Source organism: Microcaecilia unicolor, chromosome 6 (assembly GCF_901765095.1).
Source record: "Microcaecilia unicolor chromosome 6, aMicUni1.1, whole genome shotgun sequence".
Taxonomy (NCBI): Eukaryota; Metazoa; Chordata; class Amphibia; order Gymnophiona; family Siphonopidae; genus Microcaecilia; species Microcaecilia unicolor.
The window spans coordinates 71,740,800-71,762,914 of NC_044036.1; the positions used below are offsets into that span (position 1 = coordinate 71,740,800).

Genomic DNA, 22,115 nt, shown 5'->3' on the forward strand with positions numbered 1-22,115 from the left:
TTTTGATCCCAACAGAAGGGGAGTGGCTGTGGGGAAACGCACCATATCCAATTGGCTAGCAGATTGCATTTCCTTCACTTACGCCCAGGCTGGGCTGGCTCTTAAGGGTCATGTCACGGCTCATAATGTTAGAGCCATGGCTGCGTCGGTAGCCCACTTGAAGTCAGCCACTATTGAAGAGATTTGCAAAGCTGCGACGTGGTCATCTGTCCACACATTCACATCTCATTACTGCCTGCAGCAGGATACCCGACGCGACAGTCGGTTCGGGCAGTCAGTGCTTCACAACCTGTTCGGGCTTTAGGATCCAACTCCACCCCCGAGGGCCTGTTTGTTCTGTTCCAGGCTGCACTCTCAGTTAGTTGGTAAATTTTTTAGGTCAATCTCAGTAATGTCCTCGCCGTTGCGAGGCCCAATTGACCATGGTTGTTGTTTGAGTGAGCCTGGGGGCTAGGGATACCCATCAGTGAGAACAAGCAGCCTGCTTGTCCTCGGAGAAAGCGAATGCTAATACCTGTAGAAGGTATTCTCCGAGGACAGCAGGCTGATTGTTCTCACAAACCCGCCCGCCTCCCCTTGGAGTTGTGTCTTCCCTTGCTTTGTCTTGCTACATATGGGACTGACGAACACGAGCCGGTTCGGGCGGAAGACGGCCGCGCGTGCGCATGGGCGCGCGAGGACTAGCAAAGGCCTTTGCTAGTGAAGTTTCCGATTGGAGGGGCTGCCGTGGACGTCACCCCCATCAGTGAGAACAATCAGCCTGCTGTCCTCGGAGAATACCTTCTACAGGTATGTAGCATTTGCTTTTTATAGTCCGAATTAAAAGGAGAGCTATGGGTCTGTAGTTCTGTACAAGATGAGGATCTCTGTTAGGTTTAGCCAGTACCACAATGTTAGCTTCAAGGAATGTTCCCAGATGGTTAGGGGAACAGAGCAATGCTCTTTCCAGATGATTAGGGAAACAGAGCAATGCTTGATAACATTGTTGCAATTTCTCTGCAAGAGAAGAGGAAAAACATTTGTAGAATTCCACGGGATGGCCATCCGGGCCCAGAGTTTTTGCCGGAGCAAAGATCTTAATAGCAGATAAAATTTCACAGAGTTGAATAGGTTTATTTAATAATTGCATTTGTTGATCCGTTAAACAATGAAGGTGAAGTCCAGATAGAAAAGAAGAGATATCAGAAGCAGAAGCTATGCTCTCTGAAGAGTACAACTTTGTGTAAAAGTGTTTAAAGGCTTCCAGAATTTGAAAGGAGGAGGTATAATGTGATCCAGAGGAAGATGTGATGCAAGCAATACATTGTTTCACTTTTTTGCCCTTTAAATAGGAGGCTAAAAGCTTTCCAGCTTTCCGAGTAGTAAACCACTTTTCAGTAGTCATTTTTAGAGATCTAAGGTTTTGTAAAATGGGTTTGGAAGGACCAGTATATAGGGCAGTTTCAAGCTGACGAATTTCCTGTTCCAGCTGATTGATGGCATCATTGTTAGTCTTCCTAAGGTGCTGAATAACTAATAACCTCTCCATGCATCCAAGCTTTAAGCTTCCCAAACAGTAATAAAAGACATAACAGAATTACAATTATTTGCAAAATACTCTGCAGATTTTTTAGAAATATGCTGTAGAAAAGAGTCATCTGCCAGTAGAGAAGTATTGAGCCTCCAAGATAAAGAGTTCTTATTTTCTGAAAACCAAGATAAATAACAGGAAACAGCAGCATGATTAGAAACCGATATTTCATAAATTTTTGCAGAGTCAAGCATAGGAAACAGATTTGGTGCCAATTAAATAATTTTATCTAGCGTAAGTTTGGTGTAGAACAGAATAGAAAGAATATTCCCATGAGATAGGATGAAGTAGCCTCCATAAGTCAGACCATCCATTAAGCTGGAAGAGAGATTGTAAAGTAGAACAAACTTTTAAATTAGGAGGGCAGCAAGTTGACGATCTGTCCGTACATAAGTCCAATGGAAAGAAAATCACCTCCCAGAATTGTGACACTTGATAGGGAAGAGGAACCAAAGCCTTTGATCTGTTGAAAAAAAGTGGGATCATCAACATTTGATGCGTATATATTAACTATTGGTATTGATCTTATGTTAATTCCATCAGTGCTTGCAATGGAGGCGGAGCACTGAAATGGAAAGGATTTACGAATTAAGGTGATTACTCCATTTTTTCTGCCAGAAGTTGGGACAACAAAGCATTGGTCGAACCAGTATTATCTTGACTTGAGTATGACAGAGAAATTTAATAATTATGGGCCTTGAAAATGTATTCCCTGAAATAGGTCTCGTGGGAACGCCATGTGCGTGTTCAATATCAAGAATGACTTCCAGGTTAATATTTAAAAGGTTTAGCAAGAAAGGTTGCAAAAAAGCTTCAATGTCATTACCTTCTAAGTTTTTCCGGAACTCCTAGAAGGTATAAATTATTCCAGCGCATCTGATTAAATATCTTCCAATTCATACTGAAGCACATCTGTTTTATTCAATTTGCATTGTTATCAGATGGTGTTCATCGTGAGCAGAAACGCGTTCCTCTAGCAACTCAAGCCTCACATTAAATTGGGTAACTTGAGTGGACATCGCCGCAAGATCTGATTTGATTTCTGATGTAGCTAGAAAGTTTTGCTGCATAAGGTCTCTCAACGCTTTAAGATCTTCAGTGACAGTATCAGTCTGGTGGCAACGATGCCATTAAGGCCTCAGGTGTGGTAGGCTCACGTTTTGACCTTTTAGAAATGGATTGAACAGCAAATGTAGTGTTACTCTTAGACGATTTGCTAACCATCTAAATGGCGTAAACAAATTCATATAATAACACTGCAATAAGATAGGCTGCTTTTAAGAAAAATAAGAAACACCAGCAGGAGAGTGTTCACGTGACAGATGTCATGTGATCTCTCCCCCCCCCCCCCCATACATACTTTCAACCAGGGAAAGGATGGGCAGTTTTCAGACAGCTGTTCTTCCTGGATAAATAGCTTTTGAAAATTGCCTTCCCTATATTTTGTAGATTTCTAGATTCTAGCCAAAAGACTACAATAAGTTATTAAATATGTACAGTTTGTATTTTATCATGGTTTCCCCTTTTTTTTAAATTCTGGAGTTCATAGCATAGGGCTATTGCCTTAGTTTAGGAAAATTAAGACTCCTTTTACTAAAATGCATTAAGATTTTGCAGTTACTGTACACTAATGGACAAAATTAACATAGTAACTGCAAAGCCTCATTACACTTACCACATGCATTGCAGGTAATGTGGATGCACTTTACACTACCTCAAGAGGTGGTGTCTGCTGCATAGTTAAAATGCAGTACTGTACTGCACTTTAGGCGCAAGATGCAGTCTCTGTCCATTCCACACCCTATTCCACGTTTCTCAGTTAATACAGGAATTAGCATGTGTTAATTGTGAAAGTGCTGCATTAACAGTTGGCATGGCAGTAATTCTCCAAAGTGCTCAAGTCACTTCAGTAAATGAGGCTCTGCATTGATAACAGTTTTACTAAAGATGCAGAGTAGAAATTCTGGAGAACTCAACTTACAAAGAATTCAGCTACTTTTCTTGAATTAGCATAAGAATCTATCAAAAGATAGTGCATATGTGAGCTTCCAAGATAACATGGGTCTTTGTTAGATTCTAGGTATCTGAAGAAGGGAATCTTGTCCCCTAAAGAGCTCAAGTACGATGTTCATACATGAAATATGCAAAGAAAATTTTGTTGTAGTATCTAAATATAATCTTTTACATGGGATAAATGACACAAAAGCTAAATGTAAATAGATGTTTAATGTGATTTATCTGAGAGTGAATTAAGTCATTCCTAGACTTCTTTGACAACAAATCAGATCTTTGTAACCTTGAATATATACTCTATTGCAATTATAAACAGCTGAGATGCCTATGCTAAATCAGCAGTATTCCAAGACTAATAAGACTTGAACCACAAACATATATTTAAGTGTGTAGAAGTCTGTCTTTGTTGTTCATGAGTAACACCCTGCAAATGTCTTTTGAACCATCTCCATTTGTAATCTTTGAGTAGCAGCAGCATAGATAGGTTTAATGGATCTCTGGTACAGAAGTTAAGATGGTCCCTATAATGCCACTTTGCCCAAGGTGTGTACTTGGGGGGGGGGGGGGACCCCTTTAGACTTATGTGATGATATGGAAAGATTCTTAGGATATCTATGGAATTGAGGGGTGTATGGACAAAGTGTGTATGTGGGTAAATAGTAGGGTGGAGGTGGTGAGTGGGTGGTCTGTGGAAGGAGGTGAGGTATAGTATATAGAGCAGGAGGGTACATGTGTAATGTGTAGGAAAGTAGCTGGCCCAGTAAGGTTGTATAAGAGGGTGTCAGTATGGGTGAGATGTCTTGAGATGGGGGTGTAGGGCCTTGTGTATCTTACAGGCCCAGTGGGGTAATGTACATAGACAGTGTCAGATGTAGGTGAGTTGTCTGAGCTGGGTGGGTTTTGTTTGTATCACGTACAGTGAGGGTGTGAGTGATGAGATCTGGTCTGAGGCTTTAGAACAGACAGGGGTGTCTGACAATGGTTCACAGGAAAAGTCTTGGAATGCAATAGTGTGTTAAGGGGAACACTCCCATTCCCCCTTCCTTCTCTGTGTTCCCCCCACCCCACCCCACCTCTCATCAGTTTGGAACACTGGTAAAAGATTAGGGCAGCAAAAACACTGTCTTAGCTCTAATATTCAGCACTGCTCTTGTGATCTCATTCTTCTATTGCCCCATGTAGCCAGCAGTAGATGTTCTTTAGTGCATCAGTTCCTACAGTATGAGCTGTAAGATCATGTGGCTAATATTGCAAGGCTTGACCCTACTGAAATAGGAGACATATACTTAAGTACTTCTCTAGCCATCCAGCAAATTGGGGTTATTGAGGAAACAGGATCTTGAGGCAGCACTGTTAAGCTAAGTATAGTGTCCACCTTGCTGAGCTTCCAGTATGCCACCATCATTTCTGCCATCGCCCCTCAACTTTTGTTACAACCACAAGGGCAGCCTGTCCCACCCAGTTCAGTGGTGGCTAGACCACTGTTGAGAAAGCCTGCCAATTAAGTTTGAAAGGCTATCATAAGTGAAGACTAGTATTGTACTTTAGCCGCACCATGTCCTGCAAATAAAATTTATAAAATAGTCCTCATTTTTTTAAATGCTAGTTGTAATTAATATGAAAGCCAAATGTGGAATGGGTCTATCTAAATACATATTGATGTTTGATGCCAGTTTGTTTGTAAATATACAAGTTAGAATGAAACATTTTGACTTGTGCTTTTAAATGCTTTTACATATAGCGTAAGACTTTAACAGCTGTATGTACACAAAAGTTTGAGTGCCGCTGAACTCATTTTATATACATTTACAGAAGTGTTCCCAGAGAAAAAAAGAGCTAACCAGACTGCATCTTCTGGTAGAAAACAAGTTAAGGTAAATGCATGTTCTCCTGCAAATTATTTGCTAGTAAGGAAGAGCAAAAAAGTTTGATCAGATCTAAACATTGTTTACCAACTTAATGATCTTTAGATTATTTTAAATTGGTTACAATCATGTTTTGAATGTTGCCCTTACGTTCTGATATTTCAGTTATTCTTTTCAAAGAAAGCACTTTTTGTAGCATCGGCTGTACTGTTCTGAACCAATGGATGCTATCCCTTTCTATCAGCAGGTGGACGTAGAGAACTGAATTTTGCCAGTGACATCACCAGCATAAGCAGTGTTGCTCCTTGAAACAATCCAGTATTTTCCTCTACCTTCAGCAGATAGTAGGTTGTGCTGACGGTGCTCCTGTCCCCTGGCCTAGCTCCTTGCTGTGCTTGCCATGGCCTCACAACGTGGTCGAGCCTAACGTCCGCTCCTAGGTCACAGTCTCAGGACTGTACCTGGTTGAACCTCGAGCTTAGCTCCGCAGCCTCCAGTCGCACTTGTTAGTGCCACTGTGTGAAGCTTTCGCTCATTGAGAGGCCTTGCTCAAGGGGTGCAGGTCCCCATCCCCCTACCCCTCTGCCTGTTCGCCCTGCTTGGGTATATTCCCCACAGGCTCCTCCTACAGCTCCCCAGGCTGTCCAAAAGTGCTCACTTCAGCAGCACATATACAATAAATCAATAATAATAATTCAGCTGGCTGGCTAGCTTCATGCCCTTTGTCAGGGGCTAATGTTGAGAAGCAGGGAATTTCCCTCTAGGTGCACCCAGAGAGCCAGAATAGGCCTGGACAGTCAGACAGGCCAACATGCATCTGCCATGAGGTAGGATATGCTGATGGCACACACTAAGCAGCCTTCGGAGTCAGGAGCTAAGCAGGGTAAATTGATTATTTTTATAGTGTGTAAATGTGACTCATTCAGTACTACTACTACTATTTAGCATTTCTATAGCACTACAAGGCATACGCAGCGCTGCACAAACATAGAAGAAAGACAGTCCCCTGCTCAAAGAGCTTACAATCTAATAGACAAAAAATAAATAAAGTAAGCAAATCAATTAATGTGAATGGGAAGGAAGAGAGGAGGGTAGGTGGAGGCGAGTGGTTACAAGTGGTTACGAGTCAAAAAGCAATGTTAAAGAGGTGGGCTTTCAGTCTAGATTTAAAGGTGGCCAAGGATGGGGCAAGACGTAGGGCTCAGGAAGTTTATTCCAGGCGTAGGGTGCAGCGAGACAGAAGGCGCGAAGTCTGGAGTTGGCAGTAGTGGAGAAGGGAACAGATAAGAAGGATTTATCCATGGAGCGGAGTGCACGGGAAGGGTGTAGGGAAGGACGAGTGTGGAGAGATACTGGGGAGCAGCAGCGTGAATACATTTATAGGTTAGTAGAAGAAGTTTGAACAGGATGCGAAAACGGATAGGGAGCCAGTGAAGCGACTTGAGGAGAGGGGTAGTATGAGTAAAGCGACCCTGGCGGAAGATGAGACGGGCAGCAGAGTTTTGAACCGACTGGAGGGGAGAGGTGACTAAGTGAGAGGCCAGCAAGAAGCAGATTGCAGTAGTCTAAACGAGAGGTGACAAGGGTGTGGATGAGGGTTTTGGTAGAGTGCTCGGAAAGAAAGGGGCGGATTTTACGGATGTTGTAAAGAAAGAAACGACAGGTCTTGGCGGTCTGCTGGATATGAGCAGAGAAGGAGAGAGAAGAGTCAAAGATGACCCCAAGGTTTCGAGCTGAGGAGACAGGGAGAATGAGAGAGCCATCAACAGAAATAGAAAACGGGGGGAGCGGGGAGGTGGTTTGAGGGGGAAAATGAGAAGCTCGGTTTTGGTCATATTTAATTTCAGGTGGCGTTGAGACATCCAGGCAGCAATGTCAGACAAGCACGCTGAAACTTTGGTTTGGATGCAAGGTGAGATATCGGGGTAGAAAGGTAGATTTGGGAGTCATCAGCATAGAGATGGTAGGAAAAGCCATGGGATGAGATTAATGAACCAAGGGAAGAAGTGTAGATAGAAAAGAGGAGGGGACCAAGAACAGAACCCTGAGGTACGCCGACAGGCAGAGGGATAGAAGTAGAAGAGGATCCACCAGAGTGAACACTAAAGGTGCGGAGGGAGAGGTAGGAAGAGAACCAGGAAAGGACAGAGCCCTGGAATCCAAGTGAGGACAGGGTATCGAGAAGTATGCTGTGATCGACAGTGTCAAAAGCAGCGGAAAGATCAAGAAGAATGAGGATGGAATATTGACCTCTGGATTTAGCCAGTAATAGGTCATTGGAGACTTTAGTGAGCGCAGTTTCGGTTGAGTGGAGAGAGCGAAAACCAGATTGTAATGGGTCAAGAATAGCATGTGAGGAGAGAAAATCAAGGCAGCGGCGGTGAACAGCACGCTCAAGTAATTTGGAGAGAAAAGGAAGGAGGGAGATGGGTCGGTAATTAGAGGGACAAGTAGGGTCAAGTAAGGCTTCTTAAGGAGAGGTGTGACCACAGCATGTTTAAAGGCAGCAGGGACAGTCGCAGTGGAAAGTGAGAGGTTGAGAATGTGACAGATAAAGGAATAAGAGTAGGAGAGATGGCATTAAGAAGGTGGGTGGGAATGGGATCAGAGGAACAGGTGGTACATTTTGAGGAAGAAGGAGAAGTGTAGTTTCCTCAATAGTAACTTCAGGAAAGGAGGAAAGGGGAATGAGGGGAAGGAAGAGAGGGGAACGGACTAGTGGAGGGAGAGTGGTGAGGTAGAGAAAGCAAGGTTTATCTTTTGAACTTGTTGTGAAAGAATTCAGCAAGGGTCTGAGGAGATAATGAAGGGGGAGTTGGGGGAGGGGGCACCTTGAGGAGAGAGTTCAATGTGGTGAAGAGAAGTCTAGGATTAGAGCCAAGAGAGTTGGTCAGTTGGATATAATAATCCTGTTTGGCACGTAAAAGAGCAGATTGGAAGGAGGTCAGCATGAACTTAAAGTGTAAGAAATCAGCAAGGGCCCGAGATTTCCGCCAGAGGTGTTCGGCGGAGCGGGTACAGGAACGTAGGTAGCGGATATTAGAAGTCAGCCAAGTTGGGGTTTTGTACGCCTTACAGGGCGGGTCATCAAAGGTGCAAGAGTGTCTAAGGCAGAGGATAGAGTATTGTTGTAAGAAGAAACAGCCTCGTTGACAGACGTGGATGGTGCCACAGTAGAGAGGAGGTTTGAAACATGGGAGGATAGAGATGAAGGGTCAATATCGTGCTGCCTTTCTCTCAGTGAGCATTTTCATGTGCTGTTCCCTTCCCCTCTTCAGCTAAAATGGATACACTGCTCTTGCACACTGTTCCTGCCAGGACAAACTAGCAGTTAGAATCCCTCTCTCAAATCACTTGGACAGAGAAAGAGAAATTTCCCTGTCTGTCCACCTGGGTCAAATGCGGGTCCCAATAGGGCCTCGGTGGTTTTTGGCTCCAGATCTTGACTCATTTGGTTAAGTAGACCCTGCACAGGTCCCCTCTTGAGACCTAATCCTCATCATTTTGGTGGGGGGGGGGGGGCCCAAGGGAATGAGCAGTCTCAGCACTGTGGAACAGATCTGGTCATTCTGGTGGGTCTGGGTTCTTTGGAGGGAGCGGAGGAGGACTCAGAGGTCTTTTGAGCGCCCAGTCCCTCATGGACTCCATGTCTGAGAACCCTCCCTTGTTGAGAGGCAGGGGAGGAGCTATCCCATGGGGTTCCATCTTGCTTGTCATGAGGAACTGTCTTGCTCTTAGACAAGGTTACAGGTGCTTTGGCTATGCTTAAGCCTTCTTTAGTGGGCCCCCTCAGGGCCCCGAAGCATTTTCCACTCCATAAGGCCCTCTCTGCTTGTTGAGGGTGAATGGGAAGTTTGCAGATGGTACCCTCTGGATCGCCGGGCCTCTTGCTCCTCATCTCTATGCCTTCACTCAGGAGGTTGAGAAGTCTCTCTGAGTTGGACACCCTGGTTACAGCGATTCTGCAGGTGACTGCTGTACCTGTGCAAGGGGGCTTGGCTATGAAAGAATGTGGAGCAGCAGCTGGCCTTTTCAATGGGGGATCCAGCATTCAGGCTGCTCTTTGTGGCAGTTAGGTAGCTCCATGCTGCATTGGTTCCAGCATTTGCCAAAGTCCCTGCAGATTTCTCACTTGCAGTCCAAGACGGCCTTTCCGGGTGGACATTCTATATGATATGGTCGTCTGACTTCCTGCTCAGTGGAGAAATTGGGGGGTTGCCTGGGTGTGGGTGGCGGCAAAGAAGCTTTTGAGTCAGCTGCCCCTTTAGGGGGCGCTTGCTCTGTGACTTGGAGAAGTTGATGAAGGATATGGGGGACGCATAGCTCCTCTGTCTCGCTGAGCGGGAAGTCAGACAATCATATCAAATAGAATGTCCACCTGAAAAGGCTGTCTTGGACTCCAGGCGAGAAATGTCGAGGGACTTTGGCAAATGCTGCAACCAGCGCAGCATGGAGCTACTAACTGCCACAATACTGAATCACCCCTTGAAAAGGCCAGATGCAGCTGCTGCTGCTGCACATCTTTTCATAGCCCATGTGTGTATGTGTGTGTGTGTATATATATATAATATATATATAATCTTGATTGTCTTTAAAAACCAAAAAATAGTGTCATGCAAAGGCTCAATGCTACTGTATTTAAATCAGCCTTAGCAGAAACATGGTATCCCAATCACCGAAAAGTCATTTTGAAAAAGCTGAAAATCTTGTATGTGGACAGACTAGCCACAGGCAGCAAGCGCAACTATATTTAAAAAAAACGTTTTTGCTATGTAAACTAATATACCACATCATAAGGGGATAGTGCTGGGCAGACTTATACGGTCTGTGCCAGAACTGGTGGTGGGACGCGGGGCTGGTGGTTGGGAGGCAGGGATAGTGATGGGCAGACTTATACGGTCTGTGCCCTGAAAAGGACAGGTAACAAATCAAGGTAAGGTATACACAAAAAGTAGCACATATGAGTTTATCTTGTTGGGCAGACTGGATGGACCGTGCAGGTCTTTTTCTGCGTCATCTACTATGTTACTATATAAGCCTTAAATAAATAAAAAACTGGTATGCTGAACATTTAAAAACCAGCAAATGGTAGGCTGCCATTGTGAACAAAAACATCTGTATTACAAATATAACATATACCAAGTGAAAAAAAATTTTTAAAACACACTACATTAAAAAAAAACTCTAAGGGAAAGAGTAAAACCTGACATATCTATAATGCCACTCAAATTAAAAAAAAAGACAGCCAAAAAAACTAGCATTAAAAAAGTGTGGGGAGGGGGAGGGCTAGATTATGACATTGTGGGCACAATATAAAGAATATAAAAACCTCCTTAGAAATGTAGAAAAAGTGAAGATGCCATAAAATCTGTATTGCATATATATGACCTTATTGCAATTTATATAAAACAAATAAAAACAGCAGTTATCAGCACAGTTGGCATGCCACATCTAAACAACAGTAAGAAAATATGAAAACATACTGACAGCTGACTAGTTTGTTATAGAAATCAAATTGCTAGCTATTTTTTTTTTACTTTTTTTAAGGGAACTTACTGCGCTGAAGAAGAATTAGTTCAAATTCAGAGAGGCAGGAACAGCAAACCTTCCACACTGCAACATGGTTGCAGTTAAAGGACTGAGGCTCTGACATCATTGTTTGCATCACCAACTTATCATTAGCCAATCAAATAGGCTAAAAAAAAAAAAAAAGAATACAGAGTATGTAAAAATGCCTAAAAAAATGTAAACTATAAAAGTGGGATAATAAAAGAAAACTAAGAAAAAATATACATATTCCTGAGAACTCAACTAAACAAAATATAAAACAAAAATTCACCATCATTACAAAAGGAATTAGATCACAGGCCATAAATATAACCACATAAGATGTATTAATACATAAAAAAAACAAAATATGTATGACCTTAATAGCCACAAAGTTTAAAAAGGAGCAGAGTGGCAACACCAGCGGTCTACATACTAATCTAACAAACAAAGGGGGTCTTTTACTAAGCCACAGCAGCATTTTTATCTCGCGTAGAAATCAGCTGGCGGTAAACACTGAGATGAACGTAGGAATATAACGGTCATCTTCGCATTTACCGCCAGCTGATTTCTACCGCAAGCTAAAAAATAAAAGACGCCCAAAGTGATATTTGTCAAGGTTATTTACAAGAAAACCCCCAAATCCAAATCACTGTTACGGCCATGTGGTAGTAGTGTTAAGGTGAAAAATAAATCTTTGTTCTTCTTTTGGAAGGACGTCATTAATGTCCATCCATCTCCAAGTGGTTCTAATCATTTTAGTAACACAGAATCTCAACTTGTAAAGGAGCAATTGTGCTCATGACATGCTCAACCAAAGGTGCAGTCGGACCTTCCTTTTCGAACAACTCATGTTTAAAAATTCATGTTTTTAATTTTCTCTTCATCTTACCAATATGCAGTTTTTTCACATGGGCATTATATATCACATTAATATGGTTACAGGTGGAATGATATGTCAGTTTTATATTTTCTTCCAGTTACAAGATGTTTAAAATTTGTAATTGACATCGATATTTTATAACCTAAGGGTGCAAACAATTCTTGTATCATTTTTTTGTTTCTCCTGTCTCAAAACTACTTCCCTATTTGCACATTTGCTTTTAAATATCCATCATGGATCTGTTCACTAGGATAACCTCTCTTCTTGAAATGTTCTATAAACTATTCAGCTTGTTTTTCACATTCATCAAATCCAGAGCACAGTCTCCGCAAACGGAGAAATTGGCTGTATGGCAAATGTTTTTCAAGTTTCTATTGTGGTATCTACTGTATTCCAAATATTTATTTATTTCTGTCTGTAGACTTTGTATAAAGAGTTGTTGTAAACCCATAGATGAGTTTCTTAATAAGAATATCAAGAAGTGGAATTTGGTGATGGTGGGAAAGGACTTGATATACCACCTTTCTGTGGTTTTTGCAACTACGTTCAAAACAGTTTACATATTATATACAGGTACTTATTTGTACCTGAGGCAATGGAGGGTTAAGTGACTTGCCTAAGTCACAAGAGGCTGCAGCGGGGAATCGAACCCAGTTCCCCAGGATCAAAGTGTGCTGCACTAGCCACTAGGCTATTCCTCCATTCAAACTGTACATTAAATTTTAGGTTAACATCTCTTGCATTTAACTATTTAACAAACTCATGCAATCCTGCAGCAAATCTTCAGGAGAGTCTCTAGAAGTGTGCGTTTGACTTTGCCTGTTTAGAATTTCCCTTGTGTGTTATGCTAGAAAGAAACTGTTCATTTGACTTTGCCTCTCTAGAGTTGCCTTTGACGCAGCCTTTTGGTGAAATGTGGCCATGTCAGGCATAAGTGCTTTGATTTGTGTAACTGTTTCCAACATGTGTTGGTCTGCTGGTTGTTCTGCTGTGGTATAGCCTTGGCCGGTAGTGGCCCCCACCCCAAGTCTTTCCATGGCCCCTCATTGATTGATTGTTGTACAGGGTTGTGCGTCATCTCCTTTGATCTTGCTGGTAGCGTCACATTTGCACCACAGACTTTGATATGCAGATTTCCAGCATCTGCTGGTGGAGGATCCGCTTATGCTATCCAGGGGTTGGGGTTTGCTCCAGTGAGGGCCGGTAGAGATAGAGGATCTGGACCCCTTTTGGACTATAGTATGGCCATTGAGAGGCAACAATTAGAAGTGTGAGTTACTCCCACAGTGCTTTCTACCCTGCTTTGCTCCAGGAAGTCCTTCACATCCCCGGCTTATATCAAGGTCTAGCATGTGTTTGAATCCTGATGTGGGGTGCGGTCCCTGTCTCCCTGAAAGGTTCAGGTTCCCAATGATTTGGGTTTTCTGCAGCAGGACCTCAAAAAAGGGCTGGCCTTGAGCTCCTGAGAGTCCAGGTGGCTGCGTTGTCCAGTTTTCGGGAGAAGGGGAAGGGCATCTCTCTGGCTTTGCTTAGAGGTAGCTCAGTTTCTGAATGGTTTTTGTCCTTCCTTTCCTTTCTAAGCGCTGTCCGAGGCTCTGCGTTAGGTCCTGCACATGGCTTCCAGCAAGGATCTAACCCTCAAGATAATGCTCTTGGTGGCTATTTTCTTTGCTAGGAAAGTTCTGAATTGTAGGCCCTATTGTGTCAGGATTCCTCTCTCCATCTGCGCACAGTACCATCCTTTCTTCTGAAGGTGGTGTCTCTGTTCCATGTGAATTATGAGGTTTGTTTCCCCTCCATGGTGGTACAGGGATCATCGCCAGAGGGTAGGAATTTCACAAGCTGAATGTCCGGAGGACGCTAGTCAAGTACTTCCAGGAGATGAATGAGTTTCGTCTCTAGGACCACCTCTTTGTACTTTTCCACTGCCCTCGGAAGGGTCAGGTGGCCTCAAAGGCCTCAATTGTGAGGTGGATTAAGGTGGCTATTGAGTCCACTTACATCAGCAAGAATTGTCCAGTGCCTCAGGAGCTCAAAGCCCACTCTATTAAGGCTCAGGCCACTTCCTGGGTGGAGGCTCGGGCGGTATCCCCGCTTTATTCATTAGCTAAGCACTAAAGATTGGACATGTTGGCCAGAGCCTGTTCAGACTTTGACAGAAATGTCATTCAGGGAGCCTTGTCTTCCCCCGCCCAGTAGATCTGCTTTGGTACACCACATTGGTCAGAACAGTAGAGCTGATGCTAAGAAAGGAGAAATTATGGCTTACCTGATAATTTTCTTTTATTTAGTCAGCAACACTAATCTGGTCCCGCCCTTGGAAGACCTTGGCCCAGGGTTCTGGGTGTGCTGTATGCTTCCTTTTCAAAAGAAAAGAGAAATTCATTTTATGATTAGCAGCCATACGAGTTTCAGTGATATGGCTATATTCTGTGTATGCAGGGTAGCAAGTGGCACTCTGTCGCTTAATTATCATTACAGCTGCAGTGGTTGATGGGGCATCGGTGCATTACTAAGGGACCTGCTGAGAAACATAGCCAGGTTGAGGCGTAGGTGGGAGTTGAGAACATACTGCTGCCAGTGCCTATTTTTTACGTGACAGATTCCTTGAAAAATAGGCGACGACGCCATCAGAAGTCCATTTGGGGGAGCGGTCGCTCCTCTGGCAACCCACCTAGCTACGATCCTGCTTTTGCTGCTTGGGCAAAGCAATACTGGATTGGTCCAGGGAGCACCTCTGCTTATGTTGGTGGTGTCACTGGCAAAATTCAGTTTTCTTTACCGCCACCTTTTGGTTCAGAACAGTGTCGCTGACTAAAGAAGAGAAAATTATCAGGTAAGACATAATTTCTCCTTAGATTCCTCTGTCCTATTATTATACAGAGATCTCTGTAAATGTAACCTAGTCTCCTCCTCCAAACCATGTAAGGAGGACCTTCACATTTTAAACAGGGTATAGAGGGATGCAGGTACAACTCAAACCACTTTATTGGGCAGACTGGCTCGATTATTTAGGTTTTTATCTGCCATCAATGACTGTGTGTTGTGTTACAAATGGAAAATATTGCCCTTTTCTGTACGTTAAATAAGATCAATTGCTACTAAGTGCAGGCTGGAGGAGAACAAAATGATTACTTGAAGAGGAGTCTCTATAGATAATTTTTGCAGTCATGATTCTTCCACCCTACTTCCCCCAATTTTAAACATATTGGACAAGTCTTTTAAATATAATTGCTCTGAAAATGAGCAAGTTAACCATGTCACAAGTGCGTCAAGTGACTGTTCGTGGTACACAATGGAACACAATGATAGAGTTTTCTAGAAAACAATAAAGCCTTTTCTCTGCAGGACTTTCTGTAGATTTCCTTCGTAGTCATTTATCCTTGTAACAATTTTTCCCAGGCTTACATCTCCATAAAGGTAAACAGGCCCTTCATTCTTTGGACTGCAGGAGAACTGTTGCCATCTAGTTAAGAGTGAACTAAAACGCGTAAAGAGCTTTCTCAACTTTGTTTCTTTTGATCCAAATTAGCATGGGTTTACAATGACAAAATGTACTGTTTCAGACAGGATAGGAGATTATATGGTAGGTCCAGACCTGATATCAATGGTAATCCACGATCCATAATCTCAGTGCCCTGGTGATCTTATTTGCCCGCCAAACTAACACAGAGTTCAGTGAATATATTTACATCACGTTACTATTTAGATACATTTTCGGAGCAACCTATTAAGTTTGGACAATTCACTACAGTGTCGTCATGGAATAGAGCCCAACAATATGACTCATTGGCCTTTATATTATATCAGGCTGTCTTTCTTCTTACAAAAATATATTATAAAAAAGCAAATGAAAAGCTGTGACATGTGCCCCTTAGCTAGAGTATCCCACTTGTGTAACTATGATGAGCTGCTTGTCTCAGAGATAGCAAAGTCATTTACGTGTCACATGTGTTCGCTAAAGAAATCAGTTCATCAGTCATACAAACCTTCTCACCGCAGCTTAGGGAGGTTGTTTTCCTTCAGTTAAAGCTATAAAACTAAGGGGTGTAGTACAGCCACAGTAACATGGTAATGGCCTTTAGGTCTTTCTGGAAAGCTGTGAATCAGATACCTGTATGACTTGTTGCTATTGAACTGCTGTTTTCAAGGAATATCTGTTACAGGTAAGCAGCTTTGCTTTCTCTTCTTAATTTTGTGAGGAACATTTGAGCATGTTATCAATATTTATGGTTTTCCTGTTTTTAGTATGTTGATATGGTATTTGAAAGTTTTAATTATTTCATTTTTAATTTGAATTTTAATGATTTGCTTCCAGCTTTTAAGGGTTATTACAGAAATGCAAATTACACTATTTATAAATGTATATCTTTGATAGTGCTGGACTAATGCATTTAATGAGGAGATTCTTGTTGAAATCTTTTCACAGCAGAAACAATCATTACCACATTGGGCATCTCAGAGTGTTCTTCCAGGACAATCTCTTACTAGTAGTTTGCATCCAAAACAATCGGATGTGCTATCTGTTAGCCATATGCAAGAATTGCAGCCTTTTGTCCATGATCCATTGGAACTTCCAGAACAAATAATTCTGTTTCCTCCTGGTAAGGACATGTATGGAATACATTTCAATTTCATCTTCTCGTGAAATGGAAGATGGTATACGTAGTTGCTTTTTTTAGCACTAGCCCCTGTTGACTCCCTCTTTGCCAAATTCTTGCCTGTTGCTCCCAGGGAAGGATGTATAATTAAGATAGAGCCTGTAGATCAATTTATGTTTCCATATCATCATGCTGATCAATCCATAGACTGGTGGGTTGTGTCCATCTACCAGCAGGTGGAGATAGAGAGCAATCCTTTTGCCTCCCTATATGTGGTCATGTGCTGCCGGAAACTCCTCAGTATGTTCTCTATCTCAGCAGGTGGTGGTCACACACAGCAGCAGCTCTGGCTAGGCCTCCAAGCCTAATTTTTAGGTTTTGTTGAGTGCCTGGGGTTGAGGGCTCTTCTTGAGCAAGTGCAAACCTGGTGGCGCCAGGTCCCTCCTTTTCTCCCCCCTCCCGCTGGCTCCGTTAAAAAAAAAAAATTTTTGGACGTCCTTAAGGGCGTTTATTTCGACGTTTATTTAAACGTTTATTGCAGCTACTCACTGGGACACCAGGTCGTTACAGCTCGGAGCGAGAAGCAGGTAATTTTTACCTTTTTATAGCGGGCAGGGGGTTCCCCGATTGATCTCCACGTGGCCTATGGCGTCGGAGGGCGAGGGCGCGAAGAATCGCTCCCCGGACTGCGTGTGCGCTTCTAGCGGGGATGCGGGGGTTTTAAAGTCTGATTCGCCCTTGTTGGGTGTCAGTTTGGAGGCCGGTCAGTGTCCCGGGTCTTCCTCCGGCGCGGCGGTTTTTCCCGCCATAAACGCCCATCCCCCGCTGCTCGCCTCCGCCATCTTGGCCGGCCACTCTGCTCGGACGGCTTCTTCTTGGGCCACCCTTGAGCTGGGAAACGTTCATGCCATGGCCGCCCTTGATTTGGGCGACGGTAAAAAAGCAGCTAAAGTTAAGCGCCGTTCTTCCCGCGCGGCTCCTTCGCGGAGTGTCGCGCCGGACGCCATCTTGGATGCGCAGCATGGTTCTCCCCCGCTCTTGCGAGCGCCGGTTGAGGGTGCGTCTAGGGCTGTGGCCCAGGCTGCTGAATTGCACAGTTTGGGGGGTTTCTCCCCCGAGTTTATTTTGCTGCTGCATCAGGCCTTCCTTATGCAGAGCGCTGCCCCTTCTCCCTTGTCCGATAAAGGGGTTGAGGCCCCCGGAAGTAAACGCCCTCGGGTGGATGCCCAGGCCTTAGAGGACGCTGTTTCCTCTGATGTAGATGAGGGCAGCGTATCTGGGTTCTCCCAACGGTCCTTTGGGGATTCCTTGGAGGAGACGGATTCCCGCTCGGATGGAGCGGATGACCCCTCTGCAGCACGGATCTTTCGCTCAGAGGATTTGCCCAACCTGTTAATGCAGGCCATGAGCATTTTGAAGATTTCCTCTCCGGAGGACGTCTCTCCCTCAGCCCCTGTTGGCTCCGCCATTATGCTGGGGACGAAGCGCCCGCCTAGAACCTTCCACGTGCATGATGCCATGCACACCTTAATTTCGGCTCAATGGGATGTCCCGGAAGCGAGCCTCAAAGTGGCTAGGGCTATGTTCCGCCTCTATCCTTTGCCTGAAAGTGAGCGTGAGGCCTTTCTTTGGCCTACCGTGGATTCTTTAATCACTGCGGTGACTAAGAAAACGGCGTTGCCGGTGGAAGGTGGCACGGCACTAAAGGACGCCCAAGACAGAAGATTGGAAGCGGCTTTAAGGTCGTCCTTCGAGGCGGCTGCCTTAAGTTTGCAGGCCTCAGTTTGCGGCTCCTATGTGGCCAGGGCGTGCCTGACGATTGTGCAGCGGGCTTCCCCCTCGGATCCTTCCTTGAGGGCTGACTGGCCGGCCCTGGAATCGGGCTTGGCTTATTTGGCAGACTTACTGTATGATGTCTTGAGAGCCTCGGCTAAAGGTATGGCTCAGACAATCTCTGCGCGGCGCTGGCTTTGGCTGAAACATTGGTCTGCAGACCACGCCTCTAAGTCCCACCTGGCTAAGTTGCCTTTTAAAGGCAAGCTGCTCTTTGGGGTCGAGCTGGACAAAATCGTGACCGATCTCGGCACGTCTAAGGGCAAGAGGTTACCAGAGGTCAGGGCTCAGGCCAGTGCTCGCCCCGGTATCTCCAGAGGACGGTTTCAAGAAGCCCGTCGGTACCGCCCGGGCAAGTCGGGCTCCTCTGCCCCCTCTTCCTTCAAAAGGAACTTCTCCCCCAAGCAGCATTCCTTTCGCAGAGACCGCCGTCCCGGAGGTATGCCCTCCGGTCCTCCCCCAGGGTCTCGTACCCAATGACGGGGTCCTGGTCCATGGCCCAGTGCAGATTGGAGGACGCCTGTCCTCGTTTCTGGGCGAGTGGACCAAAGTAACTTCAGACGCTTGGGTGCTGGAAGTCATCAGAGACGGCTACAAGTTAGAGTTCTGCCGGCCCTTAAGAGACGGGTTTGTACTCTCTCCCTGCAAGTCTCCGAGCAAAGCTGTGGCAGTGCAGCAGACCTTGGACAACCTGATCCGCCTGGGTGCGGTCGTTCCGGTGCCAGAAAATCAGATTGGCAAGGGACGTTACTCCATTTACTTTGTGGTACCAAAGAAAGGAGGTTCTGTCCGGCCTATCCTCGACCTCAAAGGGGTCAATCGGGCCTTGAAAGTGCGGCACTTTCGCATGGAGACTCTCCGCTCTGTTATAGCGGCAGTGAAGGCAGGAGAGTTCTTGGCTTCCTTGGACATCAAGGAAGCGTACCTGCATATTCCCATCTGGCCTCCTCATCAACGCTTTCTGCGTTTTGCAGTCCTGGGCCGACACTTCCAGTTCAGAGCCCTCCCTTTCGGGTTGGCTACTGCTCCGCGGACCTTCTCCAAAGTAATGGTGGTCATCGCGGCCTTCCTGCGAAAGGAAGGAGTACAAGTCCATCCTTATCTGGACGACTGGTTGATCCGAGCCCCCTCTTATGCAGAGTGCGGCAAAGCTGTGGACCGGGTGGTTGCTCTTTTGAGCTCCCTGGGGTGGATCATCAACTGGGAGAAGAGCCAGCTGCGCCCGACTCAGTCCCTGGAGTATCTGGGAGTTCGATTCGACACCCAAGTGGGCAGAGTGTTCCTGCCAGACAATCGGATTGTCAAGCTTCAGGCTCAGGTGGACCAGTTCCTAGTAGCCTCTCCTCTTCGGGCTTGGGACTATGTGCAGCTGTTGGGCTCTATGACGGCCACGATGGAAGTAGTGCCCTGGGCCAGGGCTCATATGAGACCACTACAACACTCTCTGCTGCAGCGCTGGACTCCGATGTTGGAGGATTATGCTGTGCGCCTTCCCTTGGACCCAGCAGTGCGCAAGGCGCTGAGCTGGTGGATGTAGACAGACAAGTTGTCTGCAGGAATGCCTCTGGTGACCCCGGAGTGGATTGTCGTCACGACGGACGCCTCTTTGTCGGGCTGGGGAGCCCACTGCTTGGGAAGGACAGCGCAGGGGCTCTGGTCTCCTGCAGAGGCAAAGTGGTCTATCAACCTCCTGGAACTCAGAGCCATTCGGTTGGCGCTTTTGGAGTTCATCCCGGTACTGGCGTTGAAGCCGGTACGGGTCCTGTCGGACAAGGCCACGGCTGGGGCCTATGTCAACCGCCAGGGAGGTACCAAGAGCGCCCCTCTAGCCAAGGAGGCCATGAATCTATGCCAGTGGGCGGAAGCGAACCTGGAACAGCTGTCAGCGGCCCACATTGCCGGAGTCATGAATGTCAAGGCGGACTTTCTCAGTCGCCATACCTTGGATCCCGGAGAGTGGCAGCTATCTGCTCAGGCGTTCTTGGACATCACAAAGCGCTGGGGCCAGCCGAGCCTAGATCTGATGGCGTCATCGGCCAATTGCCAAGTGCCGCGCTTTTTCAGCAGAGGACGGGACCCTCGATCCCTGGGAGTAGATGCTCTTCTCCAACAGTGGCCGACACAAGAGCTTCTCTATGGGTTCCCGCCCCTGGCCCATGTTGGGCAGGGTGCTAGACCGGGTGGCAAAGCATCCGGGCCGGATAATCCTGGTGGGTCCGGACTGGCCCAGACGTCCCTGGTATGCGGACTTGATCAGGCTCTCAGTCGACGATCCTCTGCGGCTGCCAGTGGAGCAGGGCCTGTTACATCAGGGTCCCGTGGTGATGGAGGATCCCTCCCCCTTTGGTCTTACGGCCTGGCTATTGAGCGGCAGCGTCTGAGAAAGAAGGGCTTCTCAGACAAAGTCATCGCCACTATGCTGAGAGCGAGGAAGCGCTCTACTTCTACTGCTTACGCCAGGGTTTGGCGTATCTTTGCAGCGTGGTGTGAAGCAGGCTCACTTTCTCCCTTCACTGCTCCAATTTCTTCAGTGCTGGCGTTCCTGCAAGAAGGTCTGGAAAAAGGCCTGTCGCTCAGTTCCCTTAAAGTCCAGGTAGCGGCTCTGGCTTGCTTCAGGGGCCGCCTGAAGGGTGCTTCCCTGGCTTCGCAGCCAGATGTGGTGCGCTTTCTCAAGTGAGTTAATCACCTGCGCCCTCCTCTGCACTCAGTGGTGCCTGCGTGGAATCTCAACCTGGTGCTAAGAGCCTTGCAGAAGCCGCCTTTTGAACCCTTGTCGAGGGCATCTCTGAAAGACCTGATGTTGAAAGCAGTCTTTTTGGTGGCTATCGCTTCAGCCAGAAGAGTTTCCGAGCTCCAGGCGCTCTCATGTCGAGAGCCTTTTCTGCAGTTCACTGAGGCAGGAGTGACTATTCGCACAGTGCCTTCCTTCCTGCCCAAGATTGTTTCTCGCTTCCATGTGAATCAGCAGCTCTGTCTCCCTTCCTTTCGTAGGGAGGACTACCCAGAGGAATACTCTGCTCTCAAATATCTGGATGTGAGACGTGTCATCATCAGATACTTGGAAGTGACCAATGATTTCCGGAAATCGGATCATCTGTTTGTCCTGTTTGCAGGTCCTCGTAAGGGTCTGCAGGCTGCTAAGCCTACAGTGGCAAGATGGGTCAAGGAAGCCATTGCAGCGGCTTATGTGGCTGCGGGGAAGGTGCTGCCTATCCAGCTGAAGGCTCACCCCACTAGAGCTCAGGCGGCCTCGATGGCAGAGGCCGGGTCCGTCTCCTTGGAAGAGATTTGCAAGGCGGCAACTTGGGCATCGGCCCATACCTTCTCCAGGCATTACCGCTTGACTGTGGCTGCTCGGGCGGAGGCCCGGTTTGGAGCTTCAGTGTTGCGGTCAGGGATTTCAATGTCCCGCCCTGGGTGAGTACTGCTTCGGTACATCCCACCAGTCTATGGATTGATCAGCATGATGATATGGAAGGTAAAATTATGTATCATACCTGATAATTTTCTTTCCATTAATCATAGCTGATCAATCCATAGCCCCTCCCAGATATCTGTACTGTTTATATTCTGGTTGCATTTCAGGTTCAAGTTTAGTCTTCAGTTCCTGTTCAGGAGGACTTCGTGTTCAAGTTTTTCAATGAATTCTTCATGAGTTGAGACGAATTTGTGTTACAGTGAGCTGCTGCGTTCCTCTCCCCTCCGTTTTACGGGGCTGGATTGAGACTTAAATTCTGCCGGCGCTCCCTCCCGCTTCGTGCGGAAGTAGGGCAGCTTTGTACCCCTCCCGCTTCGGCGGTGTT

General features: G+C 46.0%; 1 protein-coding gene across 1 annotated transcript in view; it reads left to right on the top strand.

Annotated features, from left to right (window-relative positions):
* BRDT (bromodomain testis associated) overlaps positions 1–22,115 on the top strand; it is a 296,166-nt gene that overhangs the window by 208,238 nt on the left and 65,813 nt on the right.